Source organism: Danio aesculapii, chromosome 24 (genome assembly GCF_903798145.1).
Source record: "Danio aesculapii chromosome 24, fDanAes4.1, whole genome shotgun sequence".
NCBI classification, from domain to species: Eukaryota; Metazoa; Chordata; class Actinopteri; order Cypriniformes; family Danionidae; genus Danio; species Danio aesculapii.
In genome coordinates, this window is record NC_079458.1 from 17,372,610 (window position 1) to 17,397,609 (window position 25,000).

Sequence of the window (25,000 nt, forward strand, 5' to 3'; positions counted from 1 at the left end):
GCTCGAGGACATTTCCCTATCCCCCTCTTTCTCTCCCACTTCGCTTCCTGCCTCAATACTGTCCTAAATAATAAAGGCAAAAAGGCCAAAAATAAATCTTTAAAAAAAATAAAAATAAAATGGGACCATAAATTCTTTCCAAATGCTATTAAATCGTTTAGGCAAATTGTGTAGCGATAGTATATCGCAATATACAGTTGAAGTCAGAATTATTAGCCCCCCTTTGATTTTTTTTTTTTTTACATTTCTTTTTTAAATATTTCCCAAATTATGTTTAACAGAGCAAGGAAATTTTCACAGGATGTCTGATAATATTTTTTTTCTGGAGAAAGTTTTCTGTTTCTGTTTTGTTTTCTAACTGCTTGCTCTCCGTTGAAATGAACAGTCGCTTGTCGCTTTGCCACTGCGAGTCGCTTGTAGTGTGAATGAGGCTTTACTGACGCCTTTTTAGGCAATTTATTCTACAGAATAGTACATTTTCCCAATTCACACACACACACACACACACACACACACACGCACACACACACACACAGATACACACAGACAAGTAAGACAACACACAACATCAATAGTACTACAGTCAGCGACTGTCTTTTCCCATTAACAGCAAGAAAGTCGCTGGTTCGAGCCCCAGCTGGGTCACACTTTAGTGTGGAGTGTGCATGTGCTCCCACTGTGGGTGTGGGTTTCCTCCAGGTGCTCCGGTTTTCCCACCACAGTCCAAAGACATGCGCTAAGGTAATTGAATAAGTTAAATTGGCCATAGTGTTTGAATGCAAGAATGTATAGGTGTTTCCCAGTGCTGGGTTTACTTCCTGTTTAGGGAACTTAGTGAGGTATGTTTGACTTTGTGCTTTTAAATGTATTTATAATGAAAATAATGTTATGATTGGTATTTTAACGTGATATTAGTATCGCAGGAATGTTTTGTTCCTCCAGATGTTTTTTTTCTTTGTATTCCTGTAATGTTCAAAATCCAATAATATTTCTGTGGAAAGACTAGTTTCGAGTTTTTGTGGTTGTTCACGGTCTGCTGAATGTAATTTGTTCATTTTAATTAATAAGTTGTCTTTTATTATTGGGCAGATGAACTGAGGGGAATAGTGACACTTTGTTGTACTGGAGTTTTTAAAGCACGTCACTAATGTTTATAGATTATCGCATTAATTCACACAAAACATCATGGGATGTAGAAAAAAGGTGGATAAGCCTTGCATCGTGTGACTTTTCAATACTTAAAGCGACAGAGTCAGTAAAGTCATTAAGCCATTGATAATGATGGAAGATAGTGCGGTTATTGATTCTGCATCATATTTGCAAAATGAAAGATTTATATTTATTGTAACAATGCTGAAAATGGTGGCTCAGTGGTTAACACTGTTGCCTCACAGCAAGAAGGTCGCTGGTTCGAGTCCCGGCTAGATCAGTATTTCTGTGAGGAGCTTGCATGTTCTCTCCGTGTTGGCGTGGGTTTCCTCCGGGTGCTCCGGTTTCTCACACAGACCAAACACATGCGGTATAGGTGAATTGGATTAAGTAAATTGACCCTAGAGTATGTGTGTGTGAATGAGTATGTATTGGTGTTTTCCAGTACTGGGTTGTGGCTGGAAGGGCATCCACTGTGTAAAACATGTGCTGGATAAGTTGGCGGTTTCTTTCCACTATGGCGACCTCTTAAATAGAGACTAAGCTGAATAAATAAATGGATGGATTATTGGATGGATAGAGGAATGAAATTTTTATAATTTGATTATTCATTCATTTTCTTTTCGACTTAGTCCATTTATTAATCAAGGGTCGCCACAGCGGAATGAGCCACCAACTTATCCAGCACATGTTTTATGCAGCGGATGCCCTTCCAACCGCAACCCATCACTGGGAAACATCCATACACACTCCATACACATCCATACACACATACACTATGGACAATTTAGCCTACCCAATTCACCTATAACACATGTATTTGGAATTTTGAGGGAAACCGGAGCACCCAGAGGAAATTCACATGAACACGGGGAGAACATGCAAACTCCACACAGAAACGCCAACTGACCCAGCCGACCTATCATTAATATTGGCACTGTGGGCCGACCTGTGTCCAAATCTTTCAATCTGTTTATGTTTGTGCTGTGTGTTCAGTCCACAAAATTACAGTGTCAATAATATGGTAGCAATCAGCAGCTCAGTTTTGATCTCTGTTCAGTTGTTATGTAAGAGAGTGTGTGTGCGTGCGTGCGTGCGTGCGTGCGTGTGTGTGTGTGTGTGTGTGTGTGTGCGTGTGTGTGCGTGTGTGTGTTCGTGTGTGTTCGTGTGTGTTCGTGTGTGTTTGTGTGTGTTCGTGTGTGTTCGATCTACACACACGCATTCTCTGGATGAAAACTCAAACTAAGCCGTGGTGGGATGACCTAGATAACTGAAGCTGAAACGCTGCTCACCCACATCATATTGCTTGATAATTTATGCAGGATCGGCTTGTTTTTCCTCCTCTAATCATGACGGATATCTGGAGAAATAAATAAGTAAATAAACATTTAAATATATATATATATATATATATTTATTTATTTTCTATGCCACACATAATCTGTATGTTTTAATTCATATTTATCATAAACATAATATAGATGCGTTTGCATGTAATATTTGTGTAGGGTAATATGATAAAGTACAAGAATAGATCTAGAAATTGTTTATAGAAATTCAAGATCTTAAAAAGGTTTGCATGAGTTGCAAAGATAATCTTTGAGCAAAATGTGTGTGTAATATAATTGTTATTTATTTATTAATTTATTTAGCTTTTATTTATTTATTTATTTATTTATTTATTTATTTGGTATTCAATTGTGTTCTTTTAAATAGGCCTAATTATGATTTTAGGGTTTAATTATGTTTGCATTATTATTAAGAGTATTACTATTCTGTTTTTTTATCTGTCTCAATTATTTATTATATGTATAATTTATATTGTTATTTAATATAAAATATACATTAATAATAATTATGATTAATATTATGGTCTTAATATTATATTATATATGGAATAAAATGGTAGATGATAATTTTTATTTATTCATTTTTTTAAATGTATTTATTTATAAAAAATATTTTAAAAAATCTTATTAAAAAAAACAAAACGTGTATGTCCCTGAGTTCATTTTGAATCCCTCACTTGTGCTCTTAAACACACAGCACTCATGGGTGTTATGGGAAACTGTCTCTCTTCCTTTGCTTTTCTCTGTCCTTGTCACTCCCTCCATTTTCTCCTATTCCATCTTTCCGTTCGTTTTCCTCCAATTTTCTGTCTTTCATGCTCTCTTTGTCATTCATCTCCAGCTACACACTCACACACAATAGATAATGAAAGTCAAATAATGTCATCTGTGTTTGGCAAAAGAATCAACCAATTCACCAATTCAACCTAAACTGCGCTGAAGCTTCAATTAATCACTCCATGACGGGGAAATGGATAGGAATTGAAATTGAAACCATTGAAAGTAATTAATGCAAGACATTAAAACACTTCTTTTTCATGCCCCTGACAAATGATATTTTGGACTTTTTAGATTTTTATGAAGTGTCTAATGTAAAGACAACACACAAATAAGGTTTATCAGTTTCAAGTACAATGCCTATTTTCTCAAAATGTTTTCCCAAAAATCTATGATTTAGCGATGCTTACACTAAACTTCAGTTTTATTCATATCCATATCCTGCAGGTTTTTATATGGATGCATTCATAAATAATATATCTGATTATATACAAAAAAATAAAAAAGTACAAATTCTGTTTGCTTGAGGGTGTTTTTGTGGCTGTTCGCAGTATTTTCAATTTTATTCAGTATTACTAAATTGTAAAGGGAGTAATAAAAAGAGATTCCAAAATTACTGTCAAAAAATATGTAAAAAAAAGGAAAGAAACATGTAAATAAATAAATATTATAAGCAACATTTAAACGTGTAATACAAAACATGAATTAATGAATAAATATAAAACTTTAGAATTGATAGTAAATAACAGTAGTGTGTATATAGTCTTTGTGCTGGTATGTGGAAATATGCAGTGCTTGTTCATCTGAATGCATTCATGAATGTGTGTGTGCATGTGCTTGTGTCTGTGTGTGTCACAGACAGTTAATAATGTTGCATATTAATCAGGCTGGGCTCCCTATGGCGGATCAAAGCCTTGAGGTTGAGATTTTCTGCCATTAATTTAGTAAGGATGTGGAAGAGGCGTTTAACCCTGCTGGAGCTGCCAAACACAGAGCAAAGCGTTCAGTGTCCATCCTTTGCAAATGCACCTTAAAGAGACAGTTCACCCCAAAATATTTTTTTCATTGGACACAAAATGCAACATTTAGGAGAAAGTATGTATAAAAAATATATGTAATTTAAATAGATTTTATTTATAATTTTATTTTAAAAAATATTATTATTAAGCCAATTTTATTTGCCATTAAGAAGTTTTTCAATATGATTTATTAAATTACACAATTCATTAAGTAATTTTTTGATGTTTCTGCCTCCGAATTTCACATTTAATTCATTGTTGCATTTAATTGTTACTTGCCTTTTTTTTGTAATAATTTGTGGTATTTAGTGAAAATTTTTAAATGAAAATTGTTTGAAAATTGCTTAATTTATTTTTGTGCATCATTTAGTTACAAAACATGCTGTTTTTGCTCTTTAATATTACTAATTTCATTAAAAAACTTTAATTTAATGTTCACTAATTGACAATATTTCATGTCTCCTATATGAATGTTTGTACATATGCAATATCCAGTAACTAATTCGATCTATTTTTTGCCATTTCTTTATATTTATTAGTGATATTTGTTAGCAATTTATGAGTGAAAGTGTTTGAAATTGCTTTAAATATTTTTTTTTCTCTCTCAATATATATATATATATAACATTATTTTTTGTGCATCAGTTAGTTATAAAAATTTCCAATAACTAATTTAATTTAAAAATTCAATAATTAAATGTTCTCTAATTGTTCATATGAAATGTTCTAAATGCAATATTCAGTAATTAATTCAATTTACTTTTTGCCATTTCTTTATATTAATTAGTGATATTTATTGGCAATTTATGAGTGGAAATTGTTTGAAAATCGCTTCAAATATATGTTAGTACATTAATTTTTTTGCATCATTTATTTAGAAAACATTCTGTTTTGCTCTGTGATATCCAATAACTAACTTAATTACATTGAGTTTAATTAAAAAAATCTAATCACTTTAAATTTCATTTGACGTTTGATAATTGTTCGTCTACTAATATATATATATATTGCACTACATTGCACTGATTTACTTATCTGAACTGTACATACCCACTGCACATGAACATTTGTAATTGTTTATCTATCTGCCACTCCTGATTATTAATAGCATCCTGTACATATATTCATTTATTGTAAATCTGTTGATAGCTAATACAACCTGTATATAATGTTTATAGCACATCCATCTGTAAATATCACCATAGTTTTTCTATAACTGCACTTTATAACTTATACCTGTATCCTGCACTTGCTGCTATTGCACTGCTGGTTAGACCGAAACTGCATTTCGTTGCCTTGTACTTGTACATGTGTAATGACAATAAAGTTGAATCTAATCTAATATATATACACACATTTGTACATGAATATTTGTGCATATATTTTGAATAATTAATTCAATCTATTTTTTTGCCATTTCTCATTATTTATTTGTGATATTTATTAGCAATTTATGAGTAAAATTCAAAGAAAAGTGTACAGTACATTACATGATTTTTTTTTTTTGCATCCTTTAGTTATCAGACACATGCAGCTTTAGATTACAAACCTTTAAATGTTCAAGATTTAATTTTATATTATTTGCTGTTTGTTTAGATTTATTTGTAAAAGCGTATTTCACTCAGAAAAATGATCATAATTTTGAAATATCTTCTATGACTCTTTGCGCCTCTGTTATTCCCAAACACACATTTGTTCAATGTATTCAACTCTTTAGCTTTTGTTTTGTGTTTATTTTTTTCCAGGTCCAGGTTAAGCAGCAGAAAAGTCCTGCTGATTAGTGGTGCAGGTCTACTGGTGTAAATGAGGAATCTCTGATCCTGCTTGAGTCTATAATCTGCTTGCATGTTTACTGGCTAAAAGCAGGCGTGATGCTGCCATGACCCAGGCTGATCCAGGTACTGTCCTTAAAAACACTACTGACACTAATGTCTTCTGACACACACACTTCCCCCTGCCCTTCATGTAAAACGTGCATACACACACACACACACACACACACACACACACACACAAATCTCCAAAGCCTGTGCATGCTCTCTTCAATGAAACTGGATCTATTTAAAAGATTTTTTGCTGAGTTTACATTGAATTCAGTTTATTATACCTCATCCAGCATAAATGAGTACATCTATCTCGCTTTTAATTTGATACTTTTAAGGGATGCTATAAATGTATATTTATTCTGTGTATTAAAATGGTAAATAATAAATCATTTTTATTTTAAAAACGTAAAGACATTTATTTATTTATTTCTAATTAATTTAATAATGAACAAATATTTATTTATTTATAGAGTTGAATTATTCTAAAGATGTCTGGTGACCCCACGCTTACTGTATTGTGACTGTTTAATAAAATATGCAGCAGTGTTTATTGTGCATACTCACTGAGAAATAGATAAAAATATCATTTTTTAAAGATGGTGTACCCATTTATGCTGGACACTATATTTGCACGTGGGGATATAAATTCATATTTGTACATTTTTGCTTGTACTGATTCTCTTCCGCTGCTTTAGATTAATTTAAAATAATTCTTGCATTTACATTACAGTTATTTACATATTTTTTTATTGAATCTTATTGTATTTAGGTTTTTTTAGCACAAACAAAGGCAAATAATTTTTCTTTTTCATATCTGCTGTATATACTATGCATATTAAATGTATTATAATATTAAATAAAAATAATGAAGTGTATAATAAAATTTTAATAAAGTGCTAATTAGTCTTTTCATTAATTTATTTGTTTATTTTGTCTTTATTTATTTATGTACATTTTTTGTTCTTGTTTTTATTTAATTTAATTTTAAAACAGTGGAAGAGTATTATTTTATATAATGTGCATTAAATATTTAAAGCTTTATAATAATTATATAAATATTTAAAATATGTTTTAAATATACAGATATTTAAAACATTAATAAAGAAAATAAATAAAGTCTATAATGACATTGTAATGACGTGCTAATGAAATTATTTTTTAATTAATTTGTCTATTTTGTTTATTTGTTTATTTTTGTTGTTGTTTATTTATACTGTTTGGTGAAGCTCTGCTGTTTCTAAAGCAGCTGAGGAGCATTCTTTTATATAATGTGGTTTAAATATTTATAATAATAAACAAAAATAATAAAGTGTATAATAACATTTTTCAAAGTTCCAATTAGTCTTTTAATTAATTAATTTGTTTATTTTGTCTTTATTTATTTATGAACAGTTTTTGTTCTTGTTTTTTTTTTATATTGTTTTGTTAATCTCTGCTGTTTCTAAAGCAGTGGAGGAGTATTAGTTTATATAATGTGCATTAAATATTTAAAGCTTTATAATAATTATAGAAATGTTTATAATGTTTAATAAGTATACAAATATTTATAATAAAAAGTAAAATAATAAAGTGTATAATAACATTATAATGAAGTGCTAATTAATATTTTTGTTAATTAATTCATCTATTTTGTTTTATTTATTTATTTATTTATTTATTTATTTATTTATTTATTTATTTATTTATTTATTTTTGTTCTTGTTTATTTATACTGTTTGGTGGAGCTCTACTGTTTCTAAAGCGGCCAAGCATTCTTTTATATAATGTGTATTAAATATTTATAATAATAAATAAAAAGTGTATCATAAAATTTTTATAAAGTGCTAATTAGTCTTTTAATGAATTAATTTGCTTATTTGTCTTTATTTATTTATTCATTTATGCACAATTTTTGTTCTTGTGTTTATACTGTTTGGTGATTGTCTGCTGTTTCTTCAGCAATAAAAGAGTATTCTTTTATATAATGTGCATTAAATATTTAAAGCTTTACAATACTTATATAAATATTTATAGTATTTAATAAATATACCAATATTTATAATATATTTATAAATGTAAAAAAAATAAATTGTATAATAACAATATAATGAAGTGCTAATTAATATTTTCATTTATTATTTTATGTATTTAATTATTTATTTATTTTTATTCTTGTTTGTTTACACTGTTTGGTGAAGCTCTACAGTTTCTAAAGCGGCCGAGGAGCATTCTTTTATTAAATATTCAAAATAATAAAATGCATAATAACATTTTTATAAAGTGCTAATTTGTCTTTTAATTAATTAATTTATCTATTTTGTTTTTATTTATTTAATTATTTATTTATTTATGCACAATGTTTGTTTGTTTTTTATACTGTTTTGTAAATCTCTGCTGTTTCTAAAACAGTGGAAGAGTATACTTTTATATTATGTGCATTAAATATTTAAAGCTTTATAATAATTATATATATATTTATAGTATTTAATAAATATACAAATATTAATACTATTAAGTAAAAATAATAAAGTGTATAATAACATTAATGAAGTGCTAATTAATCTTTTTATTAATTAACTTGACTATTTATTTGTTTTTTATTTTTTTATTTATTGTTCTTATTTATTTATACTGTTTGGTTAACCTCTGCTGATTTTAAAGCAGGGGAAGAGCATATATATATATATATATATATATATATATATATATATATATATATATATATATATATATATATATATATATATATATATATATATATATATAATTTATAATTTTTATAAAATTTAATCTTTTTAATAAATATTTAAATATTTACAATAAATATACACATATTTATAATAATAATTAAAAATAATAAAGGATATAATAACAATATAATGAAGTGCTAATTAATATTTTCATTTATTAATTTGTCTATTTTATTTATTTATTTATTTATTTATTTATTTATTTATTTATTTATGCAGAATTTTTTATCTAGTTTTTTATACTGTTTAGGAAGCTCTGCTGTTTCTAAAGCAGTGGAAGAGTATACTTTTATATAATGTGCATTAAATATTTAAATATTTAGAATAAAAATTTGAATATTTAGAATAATAAGTAAAATAATAAATTATATTATATAACATTATAATGAAGTTTGTCTATTTTATTTATTTTTGTTCTTGTTTTTATAGCGTTTGGTGAAGCTCTGCTGTTTCTAAAGCTATGGAGGAGCATTCTTTCATATAATGTTATAATATAAATACAATGATAAATAATAACAAAGTTAATTAACGTTTTAACTAATTACTTTATTTGTTGTTTATTTATTTTGTCTTTTGATGCATCATTTTATTTTTTATTTTTAGTTGGTTTATTTTTTACAGTTTGGTTGGTTGGTTCAAAATTTTGTTAGGAACATATAATGTGTATTAAATATTTATAATAATAGAAGTGGCTGTTGGCTCTGCCTATCTCCTTCTTCTCCTCTTTTGTCCTGTTTAGATCCTCGGAGCATCTTTTCCTATCTTTCCTCTCCTTTTTCTGTGCGGCAACACAGCCTGTTATTTCAAGGAAAGTGCAACCTTTGCCTTGGGCTTTAATTATGTTCAATTTGCCAAGCCGAGCCTGAAAAATTGAGAGGGTGAAAAAGCTCTATGACCTATTTATTAATGCTGCGTTGAGTCTGAAGCTGCACTGAGATCAGCACTGCATCACTCAACAATAACAGGCGTCTCTGGAGAACACACTCTTCTCTACTGCAGGAATTCACTGCTCTATTATACACCTCCGGACACTTCATTGACTTGAGCAGCACTGAAGTAAATGACATTAGTTTTGTAGCTGAGTGTGAGCGGGATCTGCTGTGTGTTTTTGGAAATGGATGTTAAAAGGATGAAAGTATGTGTAATCAAATTAAACCTAATTACTGTATATTATATATATGGTATGTAGCCTATGTATAGTTAGATATGTGTATATTAAATAGAGTTTATATTATTTTAAGATAGTCATATTATTTAAGCGTTATTTTTTTCTCTTATGATGTGAATTAGTTTTTTGTGCTTTGTTTTTGTTTCTTGTACAATTTTAGTGAGTCTACAATAAAAATCTCCTCTTCTCTGCTTTATATAGGTAATATTTAATGCCTATTTTTGATAGTTTTTTTCTGTTTAGAATGTATATGTATAAACAGTGCTCAGCATAATTTTTGAAGCACACCCCATTTTGAAAAGCAATGATTTTTTATCTATTACTCAGTGAGTATATGTAATATACTCTTTCTGGCCACTCTATTAGGTACACCTTACTGGGTCGGACGTCCCTTTGCCTTCAGACCTACTGTACCTTAATCCTTCGTGGCATAGATTCAATAAGGTAATATTCCTCAGAGATTTTGGTCCATATTGACATGATAGTATCACGCAGTTGCTGCAGATTTGTCGGCTGCACATCCATGATGCAAATCTTTAATTCCACCACATCCCAAAGGTGATCTATTGGATTGATATCTGGTGACTGTGGAGGCCATTTGAGTACAATGAACTCATTGTCATGATCAAGAAACCAGTCTGAGCTGGTTTGTGCTTTATGACATGGCACATTGTCCTGCTGGAAGTAGCCATCAGAAGATGAGTACACTGTGGTCATAAAGGGATGGACATGGTTAGCAACAAAACTCAGGTAGGATGTGGCGTTGACACAATGTTCAATTGGTAATGGGCCCAACGTGTGCCAAGAAAATATCTCCCACACCATTACACCGACCACAACCAGCCTGAACCATTAATACAAGGCAGGATGGATCCATGCTTTCATGTTGTTGCTGACTCTACCTTCTGAATGTCGCAGCAGAAATTGAGACTCATCAGACCAGGCAATGTTTTTCCAATCTTCTATTGTCCAATTTTGGTGAGCCTGTGCAAATTGTAGCCTCAGATTCCTGTTCTTAGCTGACATGTGGCACCCGGTGTGGTCTTCTGCTGCTGTAGCCCATCCGCCTCAAGGTTCTTTGTGTTGTGTGTTCAGAGATGCTCTTATGCATATCTCGATTGTATCAAGTGGTTATTTGAGTTACTGTTGTCGTTCTATCAGCTCAAACCAGTCTGGTCATTCTCCTTTGACCTCTGGCATCAACAAGACATTTGCGCACACAGAGTGTATTTTGGTGTATTTAATCGAAACAGATTTATTAAATGGATTTATTTATAAAAACAATACTTTTAGTCATTGAATATCTTTGTGAATCAATTAAATTTAAGCAAAATATTGGGAAAATAATGACAAACTACAAAATTGCAACAAATATATATATATATATATATATATATATATATATATATATATATATATATATATATATATATATATATATATATGTTTTTTTTTTTTTTTTTTTTTTTTTTTTTTTTTTTTTTTTTTACTTTTTTATCTAATATTTATTTCTAGCATTTAAATTTGGGTGTATTTATTCTTGGAACATTGTTGTAAGGTATTAAGGTATTTTGTTAGATTAGCTTCAGATTTGGCCTCAGTACTGACTAATCTGATTTACAGTATATGCACAGATATGATATTGTTGTATAACATCTTACTGTAATTTACATTTACATTTACATTTAGTCATTTAGCAGACGCTTTTATCCAAAGCGACTTACAAATGAGGACAAGGAAGCAATTTACACAACTATAAGAGCAGCAGTGAACAAGTGCTATAGACAAGTTTCAGGTGTGTAAAAGTCTAAGAAGCAAAACATTAGTAGGAAATTTTTATTTTTTTTTATTTTTTTTTTTTTTTGAGAGAGAAAGAGGGCACAGTTAGTGGTATAGCCAGAGAGGCAATTGCAGATTAGGAAGGAAAGTGGAGACTAAACAGTTGTGTTTTTAGTCGTTTCTTGAAGACAGCAAGTGACTCGGCTGTTCTGATGTAGTTAGGGAGTTCATTCCACCAACTGGGCAGATTGAATGTGAGAGTTCGGGAAAGTGATTTCTTCCCTCTTTGGGATGGAACAACGAGGCGACGTTCATTCACAGAACGCAAGTTTCTGGAGGGCACATATATCTGCAGAAGTGAGAGCAGATACGAAGGAGCACAGCTAGAGGTCACTTTGTAAGCAAACATCAGAGCTTTGAATTTGATGCGGGCAGCAACTGGCAGCCAGTGCAAACGGGTGAGTAGCGGAGTGACATGTGCTCTTTTGGGTTCATCAAAGATCACTCGTGCTGCTGCGTTCTGAAGCAGCTGAAGAGGTTTGATAGAACTAGCTGGTAGCCCGGCTAGCAGAGAGTTGCAATAGTCCAGTTTGGAGAGGACAAGAGCTTAAACAATGAGTTGAGCTGTATGTTCAGATAGGAAGGGTCGGACCTTTCTGATGTTGTAGAGTGCGAATCTGCAAGATCGAGCAGTTCTAGAAATGTGGTCAGAGAAGTTCAGTTGGTCATCAATCGTAACTCCAAGGCTTTTTACCATTTTGGATGCAGTGATGGTTGCTCCATCCATCTGGATTGAAAAGTTATGGTGAAGAGTCGGGTTGGCAGAAACTTCAAGCATTTCCGTTTTCATGAGGTTAAGCTGGAGATGATGATCTTTCATCCAGAGTGAAATGTCTGACAGGCAGGCTGAAATGCGAGCTGGAACCGAGGGATCGTCAGGGTGAAAAGAGAGGTATAGCTGGGTGTCATCAGCATAGCAGTGGTAGGAAAAACCATGTTTCTGGATGACTGTCCCTAAAGATGCCGTGTAGATAGAGAAGAGAAGTGGCCCAAGCACAGAGCCCTGAGGTACCCCAGTGTTTAGATGCTGTAGGTTGGACACCTCTCCCCTCCACGACACCCTGAATGACCTGTCCGAGAGGTAGGAACTGAACCATTGAATAACAGTGCCTGCGACGCCCAGTGACTCAAGCGTAGATAGCAGGATCTGGTGGTTTACAGTGTCAAAAGCAGCTGATAAATCCAGCAAGATGAGGACAGATGATTTAGAGTCTGCTTTAGCCAGTCTGAGATCCTCCACGACCGAGAGCAGGGCAGTCTCAGTTGAGTGGCCTTTCTTAAAGCCAGATTGCTTGTTGTCCATGAGGTTGTTTTGAGTAAGAAAGTCTAGGACTTGATTGAACACTACTTTCTCCAAAATCTTGGCCATGAATGGAAGCAGGGATACCGGTCGGTAGTTTTCAAGTAGCGTTTGATCCAGGTTGGGTTTCTTTAGCAGAGGGGTTACCCTAGCCTGCTTAAATGAAGTAGGGAATAGGCCAGAGTCAAGAGATGTGTTAATTATGTGAGTCAGTGTTGGTATGACTGCAGGAGAAATGGCTTGCAGGAGATGAGAGGGAATGGGATCTAGCGGACAGGTGGTTGCATGGCTTGATAGCACGAGATTGGACACCTCAGACTCAGAGAGCTGGGAGAAAGAGGTGAGTGTGTGTGGTGTTGGTGGTGTATCTTGCGTGTTTGTTGTAGGTGCAGCAAATTGAGCACTGATTTTTGCAGTTTTGGTGCAAAAGAATGTAGCAAAGTCATCAGTAGTGAGTGTGGAGGATGCGGGTGGAGGAGGAGGGTAGAGGAGGGAGGAAAATGTTTTAAAAAGCAAGCGAGGATTGGTGGCACTGTTGACTTTCTGACGGAAGTATGTCTGCTTTGCAGAAGTAACCTCAGTCGAGAAAGAAGACAGAAGAGTTTGGTATGTTATGAGCTGTTCAGGATTTTTAGTTTTTCGCCAACTTCTCTCAGCAGCCCGAAGTTTTGAGCGATGCTCACGGAGAACATCAGAGAGCCAGAGTGCAGGAGGACTGGCTCGGGTTGGTCTGGATGTCAGAGGGCATAGTCTGTCTAGACATGATGTTAGCGTGGAGTAGAGTGTATCAGTGGCACTGTTCGTATCAAGTGCAGAGAGTTTGCAAGATGGAGGAAGAGAGTTAGAAACAATGGTGGATAGTCTGTTGGGTGAGAGAGAGCGTAGGTTTCTGCGAAAGGCAACTAGAGTAGGAGTGTGTGGCGGCTCAGGAGTAATGTGGATGTTGAGAGAGAGAAGGAAATGATCCGATGTTTGTAGTGGAGTAATATAAAATATTCATTTAAAATATAGATTTGTAAAGGGTGAACTTCTGAGCAGTGTGTGTGTTTGTGTGTTTTGTAATAACTTAAAAAGATCTCAAACATAAAGATAAAATATATGTGTATTTTATATTTATATATTATTTTAATAATAAGTAAATAATTAATAAACAATATTAATTATGGTCATTAAAAAGCATATATTATGTAAATCCAAAGTAATACATGTGTTTTAATTAATAAATAATTGAATTAATAAATAATCTATTGTTTTTTTTATTATTTTAATTCATTGCATTGTTTTTATTGTATTGTATTGTTTCTTAAACAAGCCAAATTATTGTTTGTTAAACTGTTTAAACTAAACCAGCGGAAGAGCATTTTAAATGATAAATGAAATTTTAAATGAATAAACATAATAAAATGTTAATAAAGTGTAAAAACATAACATTTATTTTTATTGATTTAGTCTATGTTATGTATTTAAATAATTATATTTACCACTATATACATTTCTATACATATATATTTTTTAAAGGATATGTAATAAATATTTAATAATAATATATATAAACGTAATAAAATGTTAACAAAGTGTAAAAAGAAGTATAACACATTTATATTTATTGGTAAATTATGTATTTAGATAATTTCTTGAATTCTCAAATGGAGATAGATTGATTTAGTTTTTGTTCCATATACTGTGTTTTTACACCCTGCTTTGTCTAAAGTGCTGGAATACAGGCTTCTTTGTGTGGCTACAGAAGCAAAAGCATGAATGATTTATGGCTGATTCTGAAGGTTTTCCCAGTCTCTGCTTCAGCCCTACAGCAGACAGAAACACTGCACTCTTACTTTTACTTTTACAGCTTCTCTCATTTAACAATTAACTCAAATATCGGGCATGTCTCAAGAGAAGGAGTGAGAGAAAAGCCATTTGTTTATCATATCACGCCTGGTTTTGTATTCCTCTCATTATTTAAGTGTTCAATTGTGTTGTGACGTGCTGAATCCACTGTCATTTCACCTTCCTTTCTCCTCCATAACACACACATCTTCTTCACAATATGACTGTGTGGGAAAGATGCTATCAAGGTTATGTTCAGCATGAATTATGTAACTTTATTTGCAGAGCAAACACTTATATGCAAAAAAAGATACTTGTGTTATTACAGTCACTGTTTATCCACAGCACATACATTTACTGGTGACAGTCAAATCTGTGTATAGATATAATGGTTAGAGTGGAGAATATCTAATATGTCCAACCCAGGCTCATTCTGAAAGCGTACCACTATATACATTTATAGAGAGTGCCAAATACATCTCAGTAGCTACTTTTTTTTGCAGTTTTTGTTTTCGCGAATTCACCAGAAGACGCTGTGTATGCTTTTTCAGATATCAAATTCAAATCCTCCACCAGAGGCTGCTGTCGACTGACTAAATGACTGACTGATCGACTGACCCGATCTGATTTTTAACACGTTTTCAGATTTTACCAAATTTCACCCTGTTATTTACTTATTTATTAAATTTTTTGGCTTCTGTTTTTGCATTACCTGCTTTCTGGAACTATTGTTTGCCTCACTCCAGTCCTGTTGTGGTCAACTCTCTGTGTCTCAAGTCCGCCAACATACATGGCAAGGTAACTGGACAAACTGGTAACAGCGGGAAAGCTGTCCACATGGAGGTAAGCGATCAGCTGGTAAGCGTGAAATGGAACGGAGTAATACCGTCCTGTAGCGTTCATTTTAAAGACAATATGCAGCCATACGTATTTCAGGCTACATAATTCGCGTTCTCCAGAAATGTATATAGGGCTACGTTTTCAGAATGAGCCTATATGTTGAATATTTCATCATATGCTTTGACAAGCTTTTATTCTAAAACCCAACACAGAATTATCTGAAAATAGAAGTAGTAATAAAATAGAAGTGTGGAAATTTTCATATCAGTAGTGACAGATTAATAAGGTTTTGTTTTTTTATGATTGATTCAAAGTGGGAGTCAGTGGCAACCCTATGAACAGTACATAGTAAAGTGATGAAATTTGGTACATTAATTGGGGTTAGGGTTGGGAGAAGCCCTGTTAAATTTGATGTCTCTAGAACCCAATCTATAGCGCCACCACCAGTTCATATTTTTGCTTTTCAAATTTTTATACATTTTAAATCTTGTTTTATTTAGTAAACATGACTCTTTTGGTTTTGAACAAATTCAACAGCTTACATTAGTATATAAAGTGGAACATTGTATTTTTACTTTAAACGATAAAGGCTCATTCTGAAAACATAGCTCTATATACATGTCTGGAGATCCTGAATTATGTAGCCAGAGGAACGTATGTCTGCATTTCATTTTTTAAATAAATGCTACGGGGCAGTATGACGTCGATCCTTTTCGTGCTTACCAGCTGACCACTTCTGTATGGACGGTTTTCCGGCTGTTACCAGTTTGTCCAGTTACCTCACCATGTACATCGGTGGACTTGAGACGCCAAGAAGAGATGACCTTGATGACGGAGTTCGAGTAGGGTGAAGGACAATTCCAGAAAGTAGGAACAGAAAGCTAAAAACAGAAGCCAAAAAATAAGAATAAACAAGTAAATAACAGGGTGAGAATGTAGTAAAGCGTGGTAAAAATCTGGTGAGGGCTTTTCTTTTTCTGAATTGCTTTTTTAATTTGTCGGTTGGATTTAAGGAAGTGGGTGGGTCAATCTGTGCTTTTGAAAATGTGCTTTTAGGAAGTGTAATTTTTTGTTTCTCTCTCATGCCGAATACGAGGATGCTGAGAGAACAGCATGTCCACCATTTTGAAATCTGACAAAATTTTGCTGTATCTTTTGAATGATTTAACATATTGGCACAAAAAAGATCATCAACACTAATTCCCAGGGGTAAACCAGGATTTAAAACACAGTGCCACCTAGTGTTCCAGAAGTTTACGGTTATAAGTATGTGGTGCTTATACTGTACCTTTTTAAATTTTTGCCCTTCTATTCCCTTATTTATAATGATTCAAACTATATTTAATTAGTATTTTTTACTGATACTCATATAAATCTCCTTCAGTTTTGTCTAAAATTAACTCAGTTATGTTTGGACCATGACTGATTCGAATTTTTAGATTTCCTACCATCATTGTAAAATAAAGCACTGGGTTCCACACAATTCCTTCATATTGTCCCAACACAAATGGATTAAGTTAACTTAATTATTTTTGCAAATTTAAGTCAATTGAATATAAAACAATTAAGTTGCCCCCCAAACCCCATAAAAAAAATAAAGAATTGTGTTGATTCAGCTCATTTTAAATAAGTAATTTGAACAACCAACAAGATCTTTTTTGGGTGAATAATGACCATGAAACTTTTGAAGTTGACTGTGTTTGTAGATCTGCAATATTAGCTTAGCGTGGTAATCTGAGTCTATTGGCTATAGCATAAGCCAATGCTTGTGTGTGTGTTTCTTGTTACATTGAAAGATGTGACTTGCGATTTGTTTTGCCACTAAACAGAAAGTTGCTGGTTTGAGTCTTGTGGGAGGGTGACAAATAAAATGTGTAACAGGACATATAGTGTGATGTTTCCTCATCAACTCGGCTATTAGCTTTAATCTATATCTAGCTTTAATCACTCATGACTGTCATTGTTACTTTTAGCTTTAGTCTTAATTTTGAGTAGAAACATACACTGTAAAAAATGCTGGGTTCCACACAATTCCTTTATGTTGTCCCAACACAAATCAATTAAGTTAACTTAATCGTTTTACAAATGTAATTAGATTGAACTTGAAGCAATTAAGTTGATCCCAAAAAAACAGAGGAATTGTGTTGTTTCAGCTTATTTTAAATAAGTAGTTTGAACAAGCAGTAAAAATCTTTTTTTGAGTAGTTTCTTTTAGTTTTTCTTTTTTAGAGAATTTCTCTATACTGGTGTTACATCACTGTTCAGTGGTATTGAAGAGAGTATAACTTTTCTTGTATCAAATTTCCCAACATTGATAATAATGTGAAATACAGTTGAAGTCTGTTATTGAATTATTAGCCCCCCTGAATTATTAGGCCCCATGTTTATTTTTTTCCCCAATTTCTGTTTAACGGAAAGAAGATTTTCTCATCACATTTCTAAACATAATAGTTTTAATAACTCATTTCTCACAGTTGATTTATTTTTTAATAAAAAACATCTTTGCCGTGATGACAGTAAATAACATTTTACTAGATATTTTTTCAGGATATTAGTATTCAGCTTAAAGTGACGTTTAAAGGCTAAACTAGGTTAATTAGGTTAACTAGGCAGGTTAGGGTAATTAGGCAAGTTATTATATAACGATGGATTGTTCTGTTGACTATCCGGAAAATACATAGCTTAAAGGGGCTAATAATTTTGACCTTAAAATGGGTTTTAAAAATTAAAAACTGGTTTTATTCTAGCTGAAATAAAACAAATAAGACTTTCTCCAGAAGAAAAAAATATTATCAGACATACTGTGAAAATTTCCTTGCTTTGTTAATCATCATTTGGGAAATATTTATAAAAAAGAAAAAAAAACATTCAAAGGGGGGCAAATAATTCTGACTTCAATTGTATTTCTAGTGCACCAAATCAGCACATAAAATAGTTTCTTAAGGATAATACATCCCTGAAGGGACAAGTATTGATGCTAAAATGTCAACTTTGCCATCACATGAATAAAATACACTTATAAATGTATTAAAATGACAAACAGCTATTTAAAATTAAAATGATGAAACAAATGAAGGCTTGGTAAGCAGAGACATTGACAAAACATCTGAAAAGTCTTTCTAATACAAATGTACATTACTGTTTCTGCAATAAACCTGGATCCTTTCTGAATGAAGTATAAAAACAATTTAAACTGCAAATTAGCCTCCGTAGATTTGAAATGGTGAATAATAAGATCATCTTTCATGGTTACAAATAAACAAATGCTAATATCGCCCAATTATTCCTGACAATAAAGACTTCTTGCATATTCATATTTGGTCCAAAACTGCTGCAAGAACTAACAATTTGCATATGCACACAGTTATATAAATTCTAATAGGTCATTGAAGATGAAGTTCTTTCTGAAGTTTCACAGTATAATAAATGCTTTCCTCATCTAATCTTTCCTCCTAAGAATTAAAGGCCATTTACACTAAGAATATCTAAGCATCCACACTGTGGAATAAAGTTAGTAATGTTCAGTTTCTTGCACAGGCTGATTGCTTCATTTTATAAGACCTCGATGTATCGTAAAGAGCTACTGGTACTCATTTTGTTTTGCCTGTATATGCTTTTCTGACTTTAAAATGTTGACTTTAAAAAAAATAATTTTAAATCTTTATTGTTATCAACCTAGCATGTTCACACGAGATGATAACTATATTGATAACAATATTTATTTATAAAAATCCATTGAAAGTCATTTTTAATAGTCATGGATATAGTCAGTGCCAATAAAAACTTTTATTAATAATAGTGTAGCTAAACGTTTATTCATTGACAAACAATAATATTCATGCATGCATAATTTTAATGCATGCTTATGACAACTGTCATTAAGTGTCAATCGCTCAATGTTAATATGTCAACTTCACATAAATACATCATAACTTGTCTTTATTGTGACAACTTAACATTAACAAGAAAACAACATAACTTGTCATAAATCTGTCATAAACATAATTGCCATGAGGCCATACACATCTTTTTTTCGGATCCCTTTTCTCAGTGAAACAAACTGAATGTGGCTTTAAAACATATGTAATGATATTTAATAACATTTTAATGACAAACTCATTTTGTACGACACTAGTTGAGTTAAAGAAAAATATTAAAGATGCTGTTATAAAATTCATGAAACAATTATTACAGCCTCGTTACAGTCATGTTTATTACAGATTTATGACAAATTATGTTGTCTTGAAAATGTCAGGTTGTCATGACAACTTGGCATTAACAAGACAACAAAACCCGTCAAAGAAAAAGAAACAGGTTATGATGTATTTATGTAATGTTGTCATAAAAAACATGGCAAACAATATCACTTATTTAAAATGACATAACTGAGCAAATGGCGCTTCATGATAGTTGTCATAAGCATACATAAAATATCCTTCATATACATGTCATGACTCTAAAGATTTCATGACAGTCTTTTGAACACCCCTTCAAGCAATGTGTTACCATTTTTTAACTGCCACTGATGATTTTATGAAGAACTTTTAAAACCCATGGCACCTTTTCAGTGTATAAAGGGTTCTTTAAAGGTGCCGTATGTACGTTTTTGACTCCTCTAAAGCATAAAAATACCATACTATGTTTGCAGATATTTAGGAAACATGATAAGTGAACATTGTTTACCTGAAAAACAATGCTAAAGTCAGATATTCTGCTTTGAAAATGGGTGTTATGTGCCAGAACGTCTGTCTTTGTTTTGGTCCCTTTAACTCGCCCAATGCCAGTTTAGCCAATTATGTATCAACACCCTGAGTTACCTTGTTGGAAAACTGCATAGTTCATTCATTCAGTCAGGAATGCTTCCAAAGTGTGTGTCCCCAATCCAAATGTGACCTCCGGTGGACAATAACAGCCTCTGAAATGAGGTGTTTCACATGAGGTGGTTATTAATTAGCAAATAATATAAATATTACAAACATAAACTGTAGGTGAGCAGGTTACATTGTAACCCCATGTCCTAACAACACGTTATGTGACAAGATTTCCAGTGATAAGCAATTTGGCTGTTTGCACCACATGAAATATGACAGAAATGTAAATACAGCCATTCAAAAGCACAGAATATGCACTAACGAAATGGTAAGGTTTATAATCTAATTAATACATAATAAACATCTTTAATATTATAAAATGTACATGCTGAATCATTGATATGTGTTGGTTTACACAGTTCTAAAGTTCAATTTTAAATGGCTTATTTTATTTTCTAGATCTGAGGTGAACTATCTGCTGCTGCTCTCAGTATGGCAATAAATGTCATGTAAAATGCCATTCAAACTCACATTGTTAGCATTCAACACTGAATGAAGCACATGAGGTGTACCTGAGGTAAACATTGTCAGTTTTCTGTTGTTCAGCTGCAAGAAATAGAAGCCATTTCTAAAATATGAATATCAGCTGCGGTTAGAACAAAAACTCCTTTTAATATGGAAATATTCCTTCTATCGCGTGGCGTTGCTTTTATTTAGAACACAGTTTAAATCAGTCTTTAGGCTCGACAGTCAGGCACACTGCCATTGGTGTCGTCAATCTGGCAACCTGTCTTGCGTGTGTTTTGAACCAGGTGTGCAATACCTAGTTCAACCACTATGTGTCAAACTTACATACTGCACCTTTAAATAGGAAAAAGGTTATTAAGCTTTTTAAAATGTTCTTCACACTAAGATGGTTCTTTGAAGAACTGCAAGGTTGCGAAACAGACTAGTCATCATACTTGCAGCAAGAAAATGTCTGACCTCCAAAACCCAGGCTGATTGTGACAAGGTACAAAATATCGATGCTGTTTCCATCCATTATTAACATGTAGCTCATAATGACACTCTCCAATGGCTTCATTTACGGTTATTGTTTACTTTCATTTGGAGGATAGACAGATGGAGCGCTGCTATATTTAAGCATCATTACACTGGCGGAGAGTAGCTCACAAGAGCTTCACCTGCAATTCCAGTTAATCGCTTTGTATTGATCTTTCTGATGACGATGTATTTGATTGTGTTGTGACAGAAAATGTCACAACGCTATAATCTTTGTTGGTGCTTGCAAAGAGCTTTCAAATAGACTCACAACACATTTAAGGCTTATTGTGTCACAATATAAAGAGCGAGTGCATCACTAATGCAATTTGACTAGTCCGTGCAATTGTGTGGAAGAAGGTAGTGCATTTTCGTGGGCGGGGAGAAGCTTTTAAACTGTCACCTCAACTATCTTCCTTCCAGAGAGGAAACCTTTTAACTGGGATTGTCCTCCTAAGTTCTCTAATGGTAGTAGTGCGCGCCTCCATAATAAGGTCGTTGGATTTTCACCCGCTGATAAGCATTTGTCTCATTCTTTTAAAGTAAAGATATTGATTGAAGGATGTAATTGTAAAAACGAAGTCAGTTGTTGTAGAACACTGTGTCTTAATCTGTCTAATAGCTTGATTAAAAACAAAAAAGTAAATAAATTACTTACACTAATGTTGTTTTAGATCTACATTTTCTTGCTGTTTTCTTGCTTTATTTACATGTCATTACAGCAAGAAGGAAACTGTTTGAAGCTTTCAACCTTATATAATAATAATGATAATAATGTATAGTTTGTGAAAAGGTGTTTGCCCCTAACTGATCTCTTTTTTTTTTTGCACGCTTGTCACACTTTAATGTTTAAGATCATCAAACAAATTTAATTATTAATCAAAGATAACACAAGTAAACACATACTTTTAACGAAGGTTATTATTATTAAGCTAAAACTAAAGGGCTATGTAGATTTATATTTACTTTACTCTTATAGTTGGTTGCAACACAGGCTCATTCTGAAAACGTAGTCCCACAGATGTTTCTGGAGACCGCAAATTATGTAACCGGAGGTATGTATAGCTGCACTTCATTTTTTTAAGCGAACGCTGCGGGGCGGTGTGATGTACGCCGTTCCTTTTGGCGCTTGCTGGCTGACCGCTCACCTCCGTGTGGAGGGCTTTTCCGCCACAACCAGTTTGTCCAGTTAGCTCGTCGTGTACGTTGACGGACTAGAGACGCAGAGAGGAGTTGACCACGACGCTGGCGACCGGGTTTGAGTCCGGAGAAGAGCGGTTCCAGAAATCAGGTAAGACAAAAACAGACAAGACAAGACAAAAACTAGATCAGGGCTGTCCACATGTGGTCCTTGGAGGGCCAGTGTCCTACAAAGTTTAATTCCGATCCCAATCAGACACACCTGGGATAGCTAATCAAGCTCTTACTAGGCTTCCTAGAAACATCCTTGCAGGTGTGCTGAGGTGAGTTGGAGCTAAAAATTTCAGGACACTGGCCATCGAGAATCGAGTTTAGACACCCCTGCACAAAGATCATGTAATTCGCCAGTTAGAAAATTTTATAGTACTTTATAGTACTACAATTCTGAATGAAAAACTGTCTTATATCTAGCATGTTTTCAGTTATGTAGTTAGCAAGCAAAACTTGTCATCAGTCTCACTCTCTCACACACTTTGTCCTAAAGCGACTTGTATGCTTAGTGTTTGGGCGGCGGGCTGCAGGAATTACACTTATTACTAAGCCATACTTATATGCTAGTTCAGACCAAATATTAAGAGTAGCAGGGTAAACAATATAGAGAGTGCATCACAGGTCATCATTGTTCAAAAATGAACCAATGTGAATATAAAACCAACTTCAGCTCAGTAAAGCAGGCTAGGTGAAATAGCGCTATTTACTGATGTTTTATTGTTAAACTAAATAAAAATCTACATTATCGATGCTGTAAAAGGTCCCTTATGAAACTGAAAATAGTCACATCAATCTTTCATCAGAAGATTTCAGTGGTTGAACAACACTTCTGTGCATATAACCCATTCATAATACAACACAATCTACATCAGCTTTGCCTGACTAAAAGAGTTTTAAAACATAACATTACCTATCTAAAAGAGATACTTCAGCCATGGTGTCATCCTTCCTACAGCGTGCAAAAGTTTTTAAATGGATTTTAAAAAGTTTTGATTGAGCATTTTTTTTTTGCGCTGTCACTCGAGTCCACGTGACTGCGGCCTGCGTGAACGCACATCGGCAGATCTGCGTAAAAGGGTGCACAGTTGTTCAAATCTACGTTAGCTGACAGACAGTTTGGGCTACTTGTCACAATTTTGGGAGTAATCGGCCCATCTTATGCCTTAGCCAGAATATAAAAAATACACATAAATACATTTAGATAATTTACTTTAATCATTACTATTAAAATGGGAAGAGACTTTCAACCAGCACAACAAAAAATGTTTCTGAAGACAATCACCTACTGCACAGTTAATGACTGATAGATATTTGAATGAAAGAAAACTCCAACAGAAATGATGGCATTATTTGGTTTCCAGATTGCAGTCTTTTAGTGCCGTAAGCATTCCAATTCTTTTATTCATCCCACTGGAAATTTAATCTTTGCATTTTTTAAAAGTTGTTAAAATGGAAAAGAAGACTAAAGATTCAGTGACTAAAATGCTGTATTATGCATGCCAGACCAGTAGTTGGCGATGTTACTTTGTAAAGTGTTGCACACATTGTCCAGCATTGTTGTTTTGGTTGTATTCACATGTGTATAGACTTAACACATAATACACAAGTCTAAGACATCACCATGTTTACATAATCATGTTTTTGCAGTTTTAACAGAGACAAAAATTGTATCATTTCCCAGTGATGGGTTGCGGCTGGAAGGGCATCCGCTGCGTAAAGCATGTGCTGGATAAGTTGGCGGTTCATTCTGCTGTGGGGACCCTAGATTAATAAAGGGACTAAGCCAAAAAGGAAATGAATGAATGAAAAATTGTATTGGCTGATTCCAATGTTATCACTCGATTGAACGGACGTTATCAGTGGTTATCAGCTGATAAATATGGACCAGTAGGGGCCTTTAGCGCCTACTAGTAGGCTTAGAAGGCTGTTATCATCCATCCACATGGTTAATCAGCTATAGATAACATACGGCTGCAACCGGAAGTTAATGAGAATTATTTATATTATTTAATAAAATTCCCATTAATTGTATTTTATTAATGTCTACCCAACCCTAAACCCAACTATCACAGTAATGTAAAAACAGATCTGGATCTGGAGTCTTCTCTGTTAATATAGCTGATTATCCGTGTGG